The 17,745-nt window shown below is 42.7% G+C and overlaps 1 protein-coding gene and 1 long non-coding RNA gene across 7 annotated transcripts in view; one reads left to right on the top strand and one right to left on the bottom strand.

Annotated features, from left to right (window-relative positions):
- PEAK1 (pseudopodium enriched atypical kinase 1) overlaps positions 1 to 17,745 on the top strand; it is a 109,728-nt gene that overhangs the window by 47,363 nt on the left and 44,620 nt on the right. For 3 of the 4 annotated variants that reach the window (XM_085070959.1, XM_085070960.1, XM_085070962.1), the window contains 2 exons: positions 1,047 to 1,217; positions 16,719 to 16,809. The gene's annotated coding sequence lies outside the window, so the exon portion shown is untranslated. The remainder of the gene's footprint in view (positions 1 to 1,046; positions 1,218 to 16,718; positions 16,810 to 17,745) is intronic. The other variant, XM_085070961.1, reaches the window with a different exon arrangement.
- Positions 1 to 17,745, bottom strand: part of LOC146432861 (uncharacterized) — an 87,657-nt gene that overhangs the window by 33,675 nt on the left and 36,237 nt on the right. For 2 of the 3 annotated variants that reach the window (XR_014854356.1, XR_014854355.1), the window contains exons 2-4: positions 14,178 to 14,298; positions 13,739 to 13,810; positions 12,900 to 12,971 (exon numbers count right to left, since the gene is read on the bottom strand). This is a non-coding gene — a long non-coding RNA (uncharacterized LOC146432861). Of the gene's footprint in view, positions 1 to 12,899; positions 12,972 to 13,738; positions 13,811 to 14,177; positions 14,338 to 17,745 lie in introns of all 3 variants that reach the window. The other variant, XR_014854357.1, reaches the window with a different exon arrangement.

Genomic DNA, 17,745 nt, shown 5'->3' with positions numbered 1-17,745 from the left:
AAACTACTGAGGACTGTGGTGTTCTCTCAACATGCCTTCTGGAGGCTTTGCAGGACTCGGTTCTCATGCCTTTTCTTCTCCTATTTCTAGCATCCTATTTCTAACTAATTCTATCTGCAAAAGCACATTGGTTGGTAACACTCAGGTTAGGAGAAGATGCAATCTTCTCCATGTAGAGTAAGCTTTTGACTCACCTCTAATATCTCCATCTAGACAATGAGCCACAAGTTGAAGTATAATTTAGTGGCTGTTCCCGTAGCTGCTGTCAGTGCGAGGGTATTCACTCTTCTCATTAAGTCCATTTTCAAGCACATAATGTGTGTTTTCTGTTATGATGGTTCTTATTCATCTCACTTGTTGCTACTCATCTGCAGAGCTATTTCAGTATCTTCCTTTCAAATGTCCTAAAAAGTCTTTTTGTGGTGATAATCGTTGTCAAGGCATTTTGGCTGTGCTGCTCACCAGGCTGTGTTTGCTTTGCACAGAAGTTTAAGTGCTTTGCTCCTTGTTATTTGTGGCTTCCGTTATACAAATAATTTGTGTTTGCTTTCTTTCTGCCAATTTTGTCACCCACAAATGTGTTCACACTTGAAGTCACAGAAGCAGAATACCAGAGGAGGGGAAAAAAACCACCCCACAAATGAAACCCCAAAAGAGTTGCACAGTGCTGTCTCCTTGAGTAACTCCAAAGTTCCTGTTCCTAGGAAAAGTCCTTAATTCTTCCAGTAGGTTCAACAGGCTGTTCCTCAGCCTGTGCCTCCAACCCATTGTCATTGCAAAGCTGCAGCTCGGCTCTTGGGCAAATAAAATTAAAGGAAGGCTGCAGCAGTGTACTCCTTCTGGGGAATGGAAAAGAAATGGGAATTTAAAGATGGAGATGAGTTTGGTGTGCCAGCTGTGCAGCTGGAATTCTGAAGGAAATTCAAGTGTCTTTTTACATAGTTCTCGTAGCATTTAAGAGATCAGGAGGTCACTCAAGAAGGAAAATTAACAATAAATCAGATTTGAAGTTTGTTTGAAATAACCTTGTTGTCTGTCTTTCACAGAAAATGTTGCTGCCCTGACCAGCTGTCATGAAGAGAAGGGAGTGAAGTGAATTTGTCTGGAGAAGTTGGAAGTTTTGAAATTGTCAGCAGGATTTATTACCAGTGGCTGCAGGACGTTTTGCCAAGCCAACCATTGACAGGAGAATGGGTTCAATGCCTCGGACTTAAGCGGTAACTCAATTTTCTGTCATCTTTTTATTTCCAATACAGTAGCATAGGATAATTCATGTGGATTATAGTGGGTATTGTTTTACTACTGCCAGAGTTTAAATAGAGGCATCTTACAAGAGCCAAGCACGATTTTGTGAGCTTCATTTGTTGGCAAAACTTGGGAATTTTGATATCTGCTGGTTTATTCAGTAGTTGAAATTTCTTCCTGTGGGTTCATCTCATCTCTTCATCATTGAAAAACAAAATTAGATTTTGCTTGTTTTCCATTGGTCACTGTCTACCTACCCAATGCCCAGCAAAATTGCCATTTGGAACAGGTTGTACAAGCAATTCTGTCCCTGTTTTTAGTTATATGTTAAGTACTTTGTGTGACTCCTGAAACATGTGGAAAGACTCACTTATATGGTACACTAGGAAGTTTGTTCTTTTCTGCTAACATTCAATATTTCCTCAAAAATCTTTTTCCATTTTCTTCTTCCTTTGCTGTTCTTGTTTATCTTGTTCTCTGCCTGTCATTCATAACTGGGTATTAAACATCTGAAGTACTTCCATACCTGTCTGCCTAGGGTCAGTGAACTAGTCAGGAATACAAAACTGTGCTACTTTCTGAAGTTAAATTGGGAGCAGAAAGACCCACAGCTCTTTCTCACTCTCCCATTTTGGGCTCTGCCTTGTAGCAATATAGAACTGGCCACGAAAAACAGAAGCTTTACGAAGGGTACAGGGGAATTACCAGATCTTTAATGCCGCACCAAGATGATGTTTCCATGTCTTTTGAGACAAGAGAGTGAAAGGAGGTGTTTGTGCTCTCAGAGCCTCACTGAACCTGAGCACAATAGAATCTGCCTTAGTTTGAAACCCGTAATGTAACTGCATATATCAAAAATGACATCTCACCACGTTTCTTTCATTTGTCATGAATAAAACAAAGGAAATCTGTTATGTGTTGTGGCTTGTTTGAAATGCTTCTTTCTTATTCTACCCTCTGTTTTTCAGAGGGAGAGTGAACATATCTGACAGTCTTATATGACTTTCAGTAGAAAAATTAGTCCTGCATTTCTGAACCTTACCAATATACCTGTTCTTATTTACTAGTCCAGGTAAGGTATTCATTCCACTGCTGTACTATAGGCTGTGTTAGTGGGAGAGCAGTCAGTGCCCTATAGGGATTCTATCCTAATTTCTGTGGGATTAAGGATAGGATTAATGGTCAGCATCAATGTAGCACCTCTGTCTGAATTCCCAGTGAGGTTCCTGTTTCTCTCATGAGAGTACAGTCAGGCCAGCACTGAGAAGCCTCCCAACCAAGAACTTAAATCTTAGCCCCTGCATCAGGTGCTGAGGAGGCTGCCAGGTTCTTCCCTCATTGAGTTCCTATCTTTAGGAATTGTCTGGTTTGTTGCCAGAGTTGTTTCTATATTGTGTCAGTGTCTTCTGTCTTCCTGCATTGGCAGGAAGGGAGGGCTTGCAGATTCCATCTGTCTGCAGTGGTGACAAATGAAGCTCAAAAAGAACTCAAAAGAAAAATGTTTTGCTTCTTTCAAGTTTTCAGATTTACTGTGCTCTCGTTAATGCCTTCTCTCTGTTGTTCCCTGTTGCCCTGCAGTCCTTTCTCTTTGAAGGTGTACACAGATCCTTAGATCTGATTCACTCATGTGTCTAATGAGAGCAAGAAAAAGACAGTTGCAGCTCTCGTATCTGTTTTGCAGAAGTTTTGGAGCTGGAGCACTTCAGTGGGCTTTCAGGTTTCTGTAGGGCACTTCAGAGCCAGAAATATAAGCAACACAAATTAAAAGGCAATGCTAGTCACAAACTCTTGCCCATTCCTGCTAAGGAAAACACACCACCTTGGCTTGTCTGTATGCAGCAGGTCAGGAGAGGAAAAACAGGTTGTAAGCAACAGCATTTTAGAGGAAACACTTCTAGAAAACTGGAAGGTGATGTTTGGTCTGTTCCCTTGTATATCCCTGCCTGGCAGAGCAACTTCTCCAGGCATCCAGCCTTTGACAAAACAGCACCAACTGTAAATTGCTGGGGATAAGGGCTTCAGCTGAGGAAAGATGGTTCCCATAATTGTTTCTGCATTCACATTACTATTATTTAGCTGATAAAAGTGACAATCAGAGGCCCAGGAACAGGGAGAACAATGCTACGGGACAGATTTCTCTGCTGGCACAGGAAGATCGGGTGAACCATGAGGAGTATTGTGTAGTTGAGGGAAGTGCTGGGTGGGAGGAGGCCTGGGAAGAGCCAGGGGTTGCCATTGTGGGCAGATAGATCTATTTCCTGCTGGAGATGCTCTGGAGTGCCTAGGTGGGAACTGACTGAGTGCACATATTCTTTCTGTCTCTGAGAACAGCTGGAGGATGTTGCCTGGGAGGTGTTCTTGGCTCAGGGATTTTAAATGGGAGGGTTTTCTCTCAGCTTGAGAACACATTTTTTCCGCTTGACTCACTGACTGAAATCTGAATGAGTGATAAAATTTCTAAAAGTAATGTTGAATTGGTTGGAATAATAAAAAGTGCATTTATCATCAGGAAGGAAGAGCAAAATAAGGGGAAAGATTCAATGAAGAGGAAGTCACCACCTTCCCAGTAACAATGGGAGGCTGTGGGCAGCTAACACACCTCAGCCTGCCTAGCTCTGCAGCCCCGCAGCAAGCGTAGCTCAGGCTCCTGTGCTACGTGCAGGACCCACTCACACTCCGTGGGATGCTTTCCACTGAAAAGACACTGCACTGGGAATGTGTTTGCATAGGTTGCCTCACCATACAGAACACCAGCCTGTGTGTGCATGAAAGGAAACTGCCCACTGACTCCTGCAAAAGCCATTTTTTTCCAGGAACAACACCAGCCTTTGTTGGTTCTCTTTGGCTTGGCACATAGAACAAGGAAGGAGCAGAAAATACTGGCTGGAGAGGAGCCTGTTGTGATTGGTGTGCACTGTAGATAAAGTGAGGTATCTGCAGGGGCAGGGAGGGGCTACTGGTTTAGATGGATTTTTAGATAACCATAATAACATTCTTTCAATGATCTTACATTTCTATACTGCATATTTCTATACATTTCTATTCCTTTGTGCATTCCTGAACAGTTTTCCAGACTCCCGACTGCTGTATCAGTTTCTGTGTACTTGCAGTTTGGAGAAGCATTGGGCACAGGACTGTGCTGTGTGCTCCCTGTGCAGAACAGCCTGGCTGCCTTCCCTGTCAGGGTTGCAGGACTCATGGAATTAGAGTGCTAAAACAGGGGAGAGATAAGGGAACATTTGAACTGCAGTTACTTATGAACTAAAGAAAGATGCAAAATCCTTGATTTTTAGTTCTATTTCAAAAGAAGCTGAAGATACTTGAGTTAGGATGTATTTGGGTTGGGGGATAAGGAAACAAGACTTGGTTCTCCCTTCAGACTTGGCTTGCTTGTTTGTCAGGTCCAACCAGGCTTTTCCAGCTGAGGTTTAAATGGCTGAAGGCTGATTCAAAATGGAAACATTGACAGACTAAGCAACAATAACTTAATATTTATTCCATATCCCTATATGCACTTCTTTCCAGAGGGCAATTCAGATTTTTCATGCTTGCAGTGGTCTCTCACTTAGGCTTATCTCTGGATCTGCCCATCACAGGTGTGTTAAAAATACTGTCCTTGTCAGTTTAGCTGATAGAAGGCAGTTGTGTTTGCTGAATTCATGCTGGTGTGATGGCTGGAAATTTCAAATAAACAGGATAAAATGGAAAAATCATCTCATACGTGTGTGAGGCTCCAGACCAGTCCTGCTCTTCATTTTGGACACATTCCTGTAAGTTACATCCAAACCACTCTGCTGCTGGATGTCTTGTAGCTCTTTTTGTGATGGGATGGTAGATGGCTTATTGTGGGAGCAGGGAATTTTCAGTGATTGGGAGGTGATAGGCTTTGCTTATGGTGAGGTCTCCTCTTTTTGTTTGTTCAATATTTGTAACAAACTCACCTTCCCTGAATTTCCATCAAAGCAACCTTGTGTATTTTACTCTGTCATTTCATTTATCAGCTGCTCAGTTGGTGATAATTACATTGTATTTTTCATGCTGGGTCCTTTCATTTTTTCTCTAGGCTGTTATTATGTGATGTGGCCTTGGCAAGAAACACATTTTCCATTCTTTCAAACAAAAAAAAACTGCAATACAGTTCATATCTTGCTAATTAAGAAAACTCTGAACTTCTAGGGTTGAAAAAGATGATCAACACAGTTGAACCTCCTGCCAGCAACAGTCATTTCCATGGAATGCAGGTAGTCCCACTGTCCCCAGGTTCTGGGCAGTGTTGGATTCCCTCAGGTACTACAGCACCCACCTCATACAGGGAGTTGCTGCAGCAATGCTTCTTATGCCCCCTTCAACACAAAATAATTGGAGTTTTGGAGGTTTCTCAGATTCAAAAGGTTTCTGCAATTTATCCAGAATACAACTCTTCGTCTCAAACATCCATTTCCCTGGGGCTGGACTAGATGACCTCCAGAGGCCACTTCAACCCTAATGATTCTGTGATTCCTTAACTCTCCCCAGGATAACTCTGAAAATGCACTCAGAACCAACTGCTGATGGTGCACAGTCTTTCTTCCTTTGTTCTTCCAAAGCAGGAGCTCTTTGAGACCAATCATCACTATCTTATATATGAACATTAGCATATATATATTTTAAGCAGAAATACATCACAGGCAAATAGGCAGGGCTTTAAAGAGACTTCAAAATATTTCCAAAAATACCTGCCTTGCTTTCTTCTTCAGCCTTGTCTTATGTATCATTCTTTATATGAGTTAACCTACTTTTTTTGCTAAGCTTTTATTTTTGTTCTGTTGCTTTCCGTTTCTGGTAATATAAATTCTGTGTATTCTCTTGGGGAAAACTGCAGGTTACACTTTAACTTGCACTGTGGTGGCAGTGCTTTGTCATTTATATTACAGTGACATTCCAAAGATATTTCACAAAATTCAGACTTTTCCTACTGAAGGAGTATGGTTGGCCATGTGCAAACATAACTGGGATTGTTTATTTTTCCATACTAGATAAGAAGGTGCAAGAACAAATAAAATACAAAATGAAAAGAATCCCTATTCTGGATTCTTTAGATTCCTGCCTCCCCACCCAGATCTTTTGAGAGTGCTGCAGGCTGCTGAGATGCATGTTGGTTATCTGCTGTACAGCCCTACCCAAGATCTAACCATTACTGATTAGTTATGTTCTCTTTTATTGCCCCTTTACTGTGCTGTATTGCTATTCTTATGAACATCTTTACCAGGTTAAAATACTTCAAATTTTTCACAGTGATTTCTTGAATTACTAACTAGAAATAAAGTACCACTTGATAACAAGCAGTGACACAGTGTTTTCCCCTGATCAGTGCAGCACTGACTGGCTGTAACCAGTCAGAGGGATTGAATCTGTCAAAAAATTCCTGTTTTCAGGGAAAGCACTGCTGAAAATGGAACTGAGAAAGACAGATTTCTCTTGCTGGTACTGACTTCTTCTTTCAGTGTTTATGCTGCAAGCACAGCTCAGGTACCTCCCAATGTACTGTGCTACATGCAGGAAGAGAAGTGCAGCAGCAGATGTGACTTACATTTCAGACTTCTTGAGCACTCTGTCTGCTGTCCTCTCCTGTAATAGTTTCAGATATATGCACTGGCAGTCAAATCATGATATTTGACTTTTGCCGTAGTATTATTTGCTTTCAGCATCCTTATAAAGCTTACTGAGGAGTCAGCTCATACCCCCAACAATTTAAAGATGCCATACCATGAGAAATAAACAGGTATTACTACATTAATGGCCACTAGAACAGTTTGGGGTTTATTTTACTACCTCAGTGTTGTGGTCTCAGTGTATTTAAGTTTAGAGCTTTAACTGAGTGAATTTACAGGTATTAAATGAATCAAAATTTATGAGATTGCCTTGTTAATGAAAAAGACACTTCTTCTGCAGCTAAAGAAATATGGCACCAAGCTCATTGAGGGAAAATAATCCTTGCCTGACTACAACTGTGTGTTACTGATTTTCAAGAGTTTAGCTGATAATACCCATTAATTTTTGTATCCATCACCAACATCAAGCTTAACCTTGAATATCTGAGTGGTAGTGACATACTTGAGTCTTGCATCAGTCAGTATTCAGTTAATTATCTAAGTATCAGTGCAAAGAGAACAGGCTCCAGCTGGCTGTAATTAGGGCTGAATTGTTCCATGCCTTCAAGACAATTTTTACATTCATGGGAGCTGCAGCTTTCTGTTGTCCTCATTTCCTGCAACATAAAAGCACTTGTATGTCAAAGAATTAAAGGGGGCAGATAGTGAGAGAGGCTGTGTGGATAAATCTCATTAACATCCTTGACAGTCTGGCTGAGAAATAGGCATTGCAAGTTCTAAATTTTTTTTTTTTTTTTCTTAAGAAAGGGAAAACAACCCCCAGGAGCCCTAGACAGAAAGTGTTATTTCAGTTGACTGGAAGAAAAGGTGGATCTTTAGAAAGCACAGTGGGTTCTATAAAAGCTGAAATCTGCTCTGTAAATTTTGTCTTAATGAGAGACCACCAGCCTGTGCAGGAAGAAAGTTGGATGGCAAATCAGGAGTGCATGTGACAGAACAGTCGATGAGGAGCCATGGGATGCAGCACTGCAAATGCCATAGATCACAGCCCATTTGGTGAATTCAGGCTCTGGCTTTTGCCCTTCTGCTGCTGAGTTACCAACACTGCAGTGCTGGCATTGGCTCCTCAGCATGTCCTGGCTTTGGGAGACACTCCTCAGCTCCCTGCAGTTCTCAGGTCATCATGACCTGTGCAGCCTCCTGTTACCAGCCTCTATTTCAACTCATGAGCAAGACTGGCAAGTTTTCAAATTATTCCTCTATTTGAGGAAGAAACAGCCTTTTGTTTAGTTTGCATGTAAAAGTACATGTTGGTATTTCAGTGGGATCCAGTGCAGAAGGTTTATGCCAGGAACTGAGAAAAAGGCAGTCAGTGTGAGGCCAAGAGCTTCAGAACAGGATCTCTTCAGACCATGATGCTACACAAAACCTGCTGCTCTTCACCTGCTGAAATCTCTGCTGACACTTCTTGGGGAACAGAGGGGGACAGAGCTACAACAGCCTCCCTGCTGCTCGTGGCCTTGCAGCCTTGTCCCTTCAGGCTGTGTTGGTGTGCCCCAGCTCTCTCAGCCCCTCCTCACCACATTAGTGCTCCAGACATGCTCCAGCCCCTCCATGTCTTCCTCGTTGTGAGAGGCCCAGAATTGAGCCCAGGGCTGGATTTGAGGTGTGGCCTCAGCAGTGCCCAGCACAGGCCGATGGTCACTGCCCTGATCCTGGTGCCACACCATTGCTGGTACAGCCCAGGTGCCATTGGCCTCCTTGCCCACCTGGGCTCACCTGGGCTCACCTGGGCTCGTGTTCAGCTGCTGTTGCCCAGCACCCCCGAGTCCTTTTCTCCTGGGCAGCTTTCCAGCCCCTCTGCCCCAGCCTGCAGCACTGCAGAGAGTTGTTGTGAGCCAAGGACAGGACCTGGCACTTCACCCTGCTGAACCTCATACAGTTGGCCTTGGCAGATGGATCTGGCCTGTCCTGATCCCTCTGCAGAGCCTTCCAGCAGATCAACACTTCCACCCACCTTAGTGTTGTCTGTGACCTGACTGCAGGTGCCCTCGATCCCCTCAGGCCAACCTTCTCCTTCCCTTTAGCCTGGGTTAGCACTTAGTAGCCAAAGGAAAGGGAGGCAGAGGGGAAGTAATTAAAGTCCTTTCCTCCCCACAAAAGTGCCCTTTCCTCAGTTTTGATTTCTAGCAGGAGACTTTGCTGCAGGGCTCCATAAGCACCAGTGTTGGCAGCATGGCTGTGCAGTGGCTCTAAGGTTAAACAAATGAGCAATGGGACTGTGACAGGACACACTGTTTGTAGGACGCACAGCCATAGTCTCCATTCTTCATGTCTGTATTTCAGTGGTTTTTAGCCAATCTAAAGATATGCTTTCCAGGAAATTAAGAGAATTCAGTTATGATGACAAAATGTTAAAGGTACAACAAAATCCAGGAGCTCTTCAAAACCTCCTCTACTCTGTTTTGTGGTTCATGAGGTGATTAGTCCCAGGGACCCTGCATTCCCAAATGCCCCACCTCATACAGAAGTTTAAGCCTGTGTATATGTTGCAACTTCAGCATAAGGGATAATGGTTCCTAATTGTTGAGTTGCACATTGAGTGCAGTAAGTGCTGACCTCTCTCTGCAGCACTGTGCCACAGAAGGAATGGCTCTTGTGTTGAAACCTGATTGGAGTAGCTGTAATGCTTCATGCATCATTTTAATGGCACTCTCAAAAAGCCTGGTATCTCGGTATGTCATTATCTCAGACTCTGCAGTTGTTGTTTCTTATTTAAATGTCCTATCTCACTTGAGATTTAATGTAATTAGAACCAGCCTGTGGAAAAATCTTTTTCTATTATGTCTTAGCTATTGTTCCAGTCAAGATGGTAAAGCAAATCAAACAGGATATAATGAAAATGATAAAACCATTTGCAAGAGGCAGTTTTCCTGAGGGAAGCAAAAGGCAGCACCACTTTTCATTTTGCTTTGTAATTCTAAACATGGTATGGGCCTGGAGTGACTCCACTGAGACTTGTCCAATACACCTGAGAGCAGAGACAGGTACAGCTGGCAGGAATCTGCCTTGATACAACAGGGAAGCAGAAGCACCATAGCAATAAGCTTCTTCCACTGTTATTGCTGCTGTCCCAGTCTGTTCAGCAAGCACTAGGTCTGCTTGCCAGCTAAGGTATGTGTGAAGGAGCTGGGCCTGCAGTAATAAACATCTTAGGTGGTTATTTTTTCCTTGAGCTGCAGCATCCTGAATGGGGAGGTACATCCAGAGAGTGGTGTCAGCAAAGGGACTCGTATCCAAAGCCTCAGTGTAATGTGTCTCCAGCAGCAATTGATGTTCTTGATGCAGAAGGATAGGGAAAAGAATGTCCAAAGCTTTCTTGGTCTGCCTTGGAGGCCACATCACAGCAAGGGAAAAACCCTCACTGCTGCCTCTGCCGGGTTATTTCTGAGTGGTTCAGGTGTTATTGCTCTTCATCTCTTTGCTTTTCCATTAGGCTTATAATTTGATGTCAGAGCTGTTTTGCAGTGTCTTCTCTCTTTTGTGCACAAACCACTTGTGAACAGGCTTTTGTATTGTCAGCATGTATTACAGAAATCTATATTAATTCTCAGTAGTATTGATAAACTTTAGGTCTGATGGGCTTGATCGAGGGCTGCGTGCCATGGATGGAGTTGGACACGCAGTGCTTGCACGGGGTGCTGGCAGGGCTTTCAGCCTCGCTATTTTAGCTCCCAGCAGCTGTGAGGAGATGGATTGAGGGGGATGGATCCAGGGGCACAAAGCCTCTCCAGCCAGGCAGCCGTGTTTGGCTGCTGCTCTGCTGTTGGGTTTACCTGGGACAATGGGCTTTGATGTGCAGCCAGCTGAGCCTATCTTCACACAAATGTCAGAAGCAACAGATCAGTCTTCTTTTTCAAAAGCCAATGAGGTAAAAATTCAAAGGATCAAAATTCAAGTCATTCAAATGATCAAAGAAATCATTAGTTTAATACCTACAAACTACTGTAAAACTTTAGATGTAATGAAAAAAAGAAATCTACTGGAAAAAATTCCCTTTTTTGTAGCTTTCTGTGTTTGGTGCTGACTAATTTATAGATCACCTCTGCACAAGTTTGCCTTTTCTGTTGCCTTCGTCTCTTTGGAATTGAAGAAACAGTAGTTTCTTCCTCTCCCCTTCTCCCTGTTCCTCTCTTGTAAAGGAATGATTAAATACTCAGAGTACAAATGCTGCACATGAATATTTATAAGAACTTTTATAACATTTAGAGAGGCAATGCTTCATGGCTGTCTCTTTCTGAATGCACATAAGAAAGTACCATAATTTCTTCGAAGCTGCACTGAGGTCCTTATTTGCTACTGGCTTGGCAGGAGCTGGAGGCTCCTCGGGGCTGCAGTCATTGATGGTGACAAAACACAGAGATCACTGGGGTGTTTCCTACTTTTCTGTTAAAGCACTTGGCTTGTGTTTAATATCTCCTAAGAATACATTTTTCATGCATCATTTACACTTAAGTTGCAGAAAATTGCTAGGTAGAAATCTCGTTACTGGCATTGGATAAATACCTGATTCCTGTGTTGATACTTTGATCTAGGAAGAAATAGAGTTAAATGTCTTCTGCTTGGAATACTGTCACTGTGGGACAGTGGAGTGGCCCTGGAGCACACTCTGCAAAGCACTTGGAGGGTCCTTCTGTTAATGCAGAAGTGTTTTAGCCTCCACTTCTCTGCATATTGTCTCTCTGCAGCAGGGCATCCTGTGCATACCTAATTGCATGTGTAATGCCTCAGAGTGTTGTCACACACCCACTTCTAAAAAGCAAATGGAAAGTAGTAGCTCTTAATAGCAGATTTATCCCCTTGACATCCTGAAAGAATTTAGATCAGATTACGCACGAGAGGAGAAAGACGAAAGGCTTTAGGAATAGGCAAAAGGGAAAGGGGGTAGAGTTGTGATTTGTCAAAGCTGAAGGTAATTTTAGAACTGGGTTTGGAAGTTCCTCGCTCATAACATTATTATAACCTCTCCCTTTTTCCCCTATAAAATAATTGCCATAAATTGCATGTTCTCATGTCCACCAGGTTACTATACAAATTGAAGACTTACAGTGTTTCTTTAAAAGCTGGAGTGCATTATCTGTGTTGGAAGTTACCTGTTGGAACTTGGTACATCATGGTGGGTCTGTGTGATGTGGTGACCTTTTCAAAGGAGGGGTGGTGAAATGCTCCCAGTGCTGGGGTTGGCACTACAGACCCACTGCAAGGGCAGAGTGGGAATCATTCCCAAAGTCATTGCTGTGGGCAAAGCCCTGGGATCTCCTGTGGAGTTTGCTACAGAGGTGTCCAGAAGGGTCTGGCTGGATGTTAGCACATCCTTCCCAGTATGTTCTGACAGGCTGGTTGCTATGGGATAGGCTTTAGGCATCCCAGAGGTTTATATCTTTCACTGGATAAGCTGGCTAAGTTAATTCTTCCTGGAATTCATTAATAGTATAATTTTTCTCTTTTGTAATCATATTTTCTCCATTTTAAGTCCCCTTTTATCTTGTCACACTTATTTAAGCTTTCTGCCTGTGATGTCTTTTGTAGATCTCAATCTGAAGATTTCCAAATATACCAATGTATCTAATACTTGTGATTTCTTCACTTTTGTGTGTGTGTTTATAAATATGTATAATTTATACTTCTCTGCTAGTATATAAGCTATACAGGTGTATTTTTAAAGAAGGCACTATTTATATGACTTTAACCCCTGAACAACTATACTTAACTTTCAGGTAGTGATTTTGATCTCCTTCCTAGATGTTCTGGCCACAGTAATTACTAGAATTACTTTCATAATTAGCAAAGGACAACTGGAGGAGACTATCAACAGTTAGTTTACATTTCAATTAAAGCTGTACACTTGTGGTATTACATTTATCACTATATATTACAACAATAATGTTGCAAGAAAATAATGCATTCAGTTGTGCTTTGGTTGTGCAAAACTTTCAAGCCTGATGAGTGACCTCTGAGCTCGTGAGAGTCAGAACTTGCTTACCTCTGTAAGTATGTGCTCACCTGAGAACTCTTGGAGTGTGTTTAGCAGCAGGAGTAATGCTGGATCTTGGCATAATGCTCCCATGTTTGCATCTACAAGGAAACAAAGGTATTGTCCACATTGTCATAGAGCAGTTCATCAAGTCCACCCAAACAGATTAACAAAACTGTACTTCTTTGACAATAATAACTACAAGAGTTTTCAAATCACGTTTTTCACAGGGAAGATTGAAATTGGACTTCAAAAAAAAAGAGTGTGACAGCTCTTCCTAATTCATTTCTCTGCGCTGAATTTTTAGAGTGGAAAAATTAAGTGTGCACCAGGGAGTGCATAGGCATAGAAGTGGTAAAATTCCAGGGACCTTTAGAGACTGACATTTGTCACTGGGACATGGCATATTAAAGGTTAATGGAGATTTGGGGCAGAACTTATTTTATTACTTTTACAGAACCTCAATCTCAAATATTTTGTCATACCCTATGAAACAAAACCCCTCACTCAAGTAGGGAACTTGCTGCTAGAGCTTCGTATCTCACTGAAAACCAGTGACTGCAGAGACCCCATTGCTGCCACAGAGGCACTGGGCAGGATGAGGGATCTGCCTTTTCCACCTTTAGCTCAGACATTATGATGCTGCTGCTGCCTCACTTCAGCAGGCAGCCATCTTATTATCTCTGTGAAGTCTCCTCTGCCCTTTTCCTTTCCGGTTCTTCTTTCTCCAAGTTTAGCAAGTAATTAAAGGAGCACAGTGGCTGAGGAGTGAAAACTGATTTTTTCCAAATGCTGTTCCTTGTAAAATGTAATACATCGCCCACACATCCCAGGGCAGTGATTGAAGATCTCGTCACATTTGTCTTACTTGAGATTTAAGCAAAATCATCTGCTGAGCATTTCAGTCTATCCATGTGCATTACAATTCATCCAGGCTCCTCTGAAAAGAAAAATGGGAAAATAAGACATGGTTAATGTACCGGTCTTTATGTGGAGAGAACAGATTTAACATAGGACATTAGAGATATAGGCTACAGTCTATCTCCTGACTACACAATGCTAATTAGCATTATGAGCCCATCCTTTTGTTGAGCATGTTGGATTATCTCAGCCTTGGAAGAGCTCTGGGCTGGAGCAGCAGTGCAGTGTGTTGGGGCTGCCTGGCGTTTGGCTCTGCGTGGGGCTGGCAGGAGAGCAGGAGCAGCACTGGGCTGCAGTGGGGCTGCTGGGGCACCTGTGGCCTCCCAGGGGAGGAGAGAGAAGAGGCTCTTCCTCAGAACCCTGTGGGGTTTGTGCCCCAAACAAACCTTGCTTTGGCACAGCTGCAGGTGAACGGAAGTTGTGCAGAGCTGCTCCTTACATCACTGTCTTCCAGGAAATGCTGTCAGCTCTCTGGGTCTCTCCACTTTCCCTTTAGTCTTCCTGTTCCTGCAGTACCATATGGAAGTAAGGAAATTACTTTGCTCTCTAAAAAAAGAAAGGAGAAACAAATACTTTTATGTAGCAAAACTTTTTGTATTAACATGTATTTAGAGGACCTGCACAGCACAGAGCAGATCCGCTTCAGTTTCTCAGTGCTGCTGCATGAAGCAACCCAGGGGCCAACCCCACGCCTGCATCCAGGCAGCTGATAAATCTCCTGTTACTGAACTTCACCATTTTTGATTTTTTGTTTTTTGTATACTGCATTCTGGTATCCAAACACAAGTCTTTTGCCTTTATTGAGTTTGACATACTGCAATTTCTCTCAAAATTAAGGCTTTGGGATCCCTGTTAACATACCAGGTTTCAACAAAAGGCTTTATAAAATATCTGACTTTAAAAAGCTGAGTTATTGTCAGATGAGAAATTATTTGTTGTTGAAACAGTCATAGAAGGTGAAGTTAGTAGCAACTCATTTTCTGGTTATGCCAAAAAATATTTCTGCAAATCACTGAAATCCAAAAAGTTTAACATTTAATCTTTATTCACATTACTCAGAGTGGCTTTTCTGTCAAATAACTGCTGGATACTATTGCAAACAAAAGGCTTGCTTTTTAAAACAGCTTTAAAATAAATTCATTGTGCTTGCAAAACCATGTGTCCTGTCTTCCTCGTGCCTCTGTACATTGTCTTTGCAGATACTGGATTTTAGTGATGTATAAATAGCTAACTTGATTAACAAGTATACAAAAGGCTAAATTCACTTTTAAATCTAGACTGTTTTAATTTCATATTTCTATATTGTTATTGAAAAACCAAAATTATGAAAATGCACACTATGTTCTGTGGGTTAGGCCTGGCTATGGGTAACAGGTCTGAAACTCACTGTAGGTAGGAGGCTGCTACTTAGTAGGATGCTCTGTATTAATCTTTGTCCTAAAATTAGTCAGCGTTTTTTTTATTAGCAGTCTGAAATAAAATGTAAATAAGGAGAGCAGGAGATTTGAAAGCAGAGATATGCACTGGCTGTACTGGAAAAAAAGACTGAGCAAATACATTTTGTTGATTATGTACAACTGTAAACTGTAAAATAAAAGAGTTTAGGCCAGGCTTGCCTGATTGCATTGAGAGGAGTGAAGATCCTCAAAAGCTTGTGGAAGGCATGAGCACACCATTATCATGAGTTGTGCATGACAGTCTGGACTGAAAGGGGCAGTGCCTGGACACCATGTGGAGGGATCTATTTCAGGAGTGGAAGGGTTTGTTCTGTTGTGTTTGTCCCTGGTGGGAAGGAACTCTAGGAACTCTGTGTTGCCTTTGGAGAGCAGCAGCCCAAGGGTGCTGCTAACAATTCACTAGAGCCACTAGTGGTTAAAGGTCTGGGCAACTTCTTTTCCAGAGAAGGCTAGAGAGCTCAGTTTATTCATATTTTTATTTAAAAATAACGAAGTAGATCCAATAGTGCTTCTCAAGTATGGGGGCAAAAGCGATGAGTAACGCAGCGTTGATGGCTGTCACAGTTACCATGGCAACCCATGGCCACCAGTTGGGCTCCCATCCCCTGTTTATATAACCATCACATAACATATGCCACCACGACTAATTAAGCCAAGGTTGAGCCCATAACCTTGAAATCTGCCATACATCCTTTCATTCTGTAGAAATTGTGAGGTTAAGCACTACAGAGAGCAAGGGGTCTCCTCTGTGACCATGCTGGGGAGACCTGGCATCGACTTCCACATTGTGTGCAGAGTGATCAAGGAACCCTGATCTGTATTCCTGAGCAGTTTTCCTCATGCAGTGGAATATGGGGTTGTCTCCTGCCCAGTCCACAGAGACTGAGCCCAGGCCCTCAGCAGGGAGCAGTGGGCAGGGCTCTGCTGGTGCTGTGCAGCTTGATGCTGCTTATGTGGATATTGTCTCAGACTGGTTCTTGTTATAAACAATTTACTTCCAAATGCCACAGTGTTGCACATGGCAGGAATAAACCTCCCTCAAGACCCTCCAAGAAGGCAGGTAATAGCAGCTTTCCCATTTCACTCGGCCTGGCAGTGACAGAAGGTAATTGCCCTGGGCTTGGTGTGGCTCCTGGTGTGGGCTTGTAGCGGCCCTGTTTGCTAATAAAGTATTCTGTCATAAAAACCTCGTTTGAAAGGCAAGGAATTTAGATGAGTGTGGTTCTGCTTTTACCTTCAGATGCCTGTGGATTGGTATTGAGTCATCTCAGCAGTACAAGAGTAGAAAATTCACATTGTGTTTTTTCCTGGCTGCAAAAAGCTTTGCATTCTCAGGATTCTGTCAAGCACAAGTAGCAAAATTTATGTTTGGCAATCAGCTCCTTTAGGAAAACATTTCTATCTGTAAAAAAGAACTAAAGAAAGAGAATTCAATGTTGGTGTTGATTTTCTTTCTCTTTCCTTTGCTAGAGCTCGTTTGCTGTGCCTCAGCTTTGTTGTTTCCTGCTGTATCCTGATCCAGGAGCGAGCACTGGCTGGGCTGCAAGCTTGGCATTTCCAGGTATGATCAGCAGCCTCTTAATTAGTACCTGGTGTGGGCCAGCCTGGCTGGGCAGAGGTAGCAGGAACAGCTGCAGGGGTGTGCCAGGCTGGGCTCCATCCCATGCTGTGGCTCTGTGATAAGCCACGTCTGGTTTTTGGTGGCCGGATGCAGCTGCCGGCTCCTGCTGCCCGCAGAGCAGATGGGCTCCCAGGGCAGGTTTTTCCTGCCTGAAGTCAGCCTGCTCGGGAGCAGCAAGCGACTCCTGCTTCCCCTTTCCTCCTGTTACAGCACCGGCTAAAAATTAAAGTGGTTTACATACTTGATAGATTTAAACATCTGTCTGAAAATGCAGGGTATTTCTTCTCTCATGGAGTAAATCAAGCAAATTCCCCAGCTGCAAAAATCAGTCATTGACTGTACAGATAAAAACTAATACAGAATTTCTATTGCATTTCCTTTCTGATTCTTTCCTTGATTATATTTAATGATGCCTTCACTGCACAGCTCTTCCATGTGTGGATTATTTTAAAGAATGGAATCAGATTTTTGGGAACTAAAATAAATTACTGGGGTTTTGTTGAGGTTCTTTTTCCCGCCCTATATCTTGTCTCTTTTGGTAGCTTAAAAAGCTGATTACTGACTGTTAGATGCCTTGTGCTTGGCTGTTAGTTGTTTTCTGTCACCATGGAGGGAAATGGCTGCATCATGGAGCCCCCACGATGTGCCTGGAACACTGGGGTGCTGTGGACTGGTAGGCACAACACTTAATCATCAGAGTAAGGAAAAATCAATTCTCACTATGTATGCTAAAAGCGTCCAATTCCCGTACCTCCTAATTCCTTTTCTGAATTTCATCTATGCGGGTGCTTTTTATCCTTAATAACATTCTTATCAGTGGTGGCTTGCCATTTTATGGGGATGGATTTTAGGCAAAGCATAAGGCAAATAAGTAAA

The sequence above is a fragment of the Lichenostomus cassidix genome, chromosome 10, assembly GCF_008360975.1.
Source record: "Lichenostomus cassidix isolate B80296 chromosome 10, HeHo_3.0, whole genome shotgun sequence".
Classification (NCBI taxonomy): Eukaryota; Metazoa; Chordata; class Aves; order Passeriformes; family Meliphagidae; genus Lichenostomus; species Lichenostomus cassidix.
The sequence above is the reverse complement of the archived record's forward strand: the minus strand, read 5'-3'. Positions and strand labels throughout refer to the sequence as shown.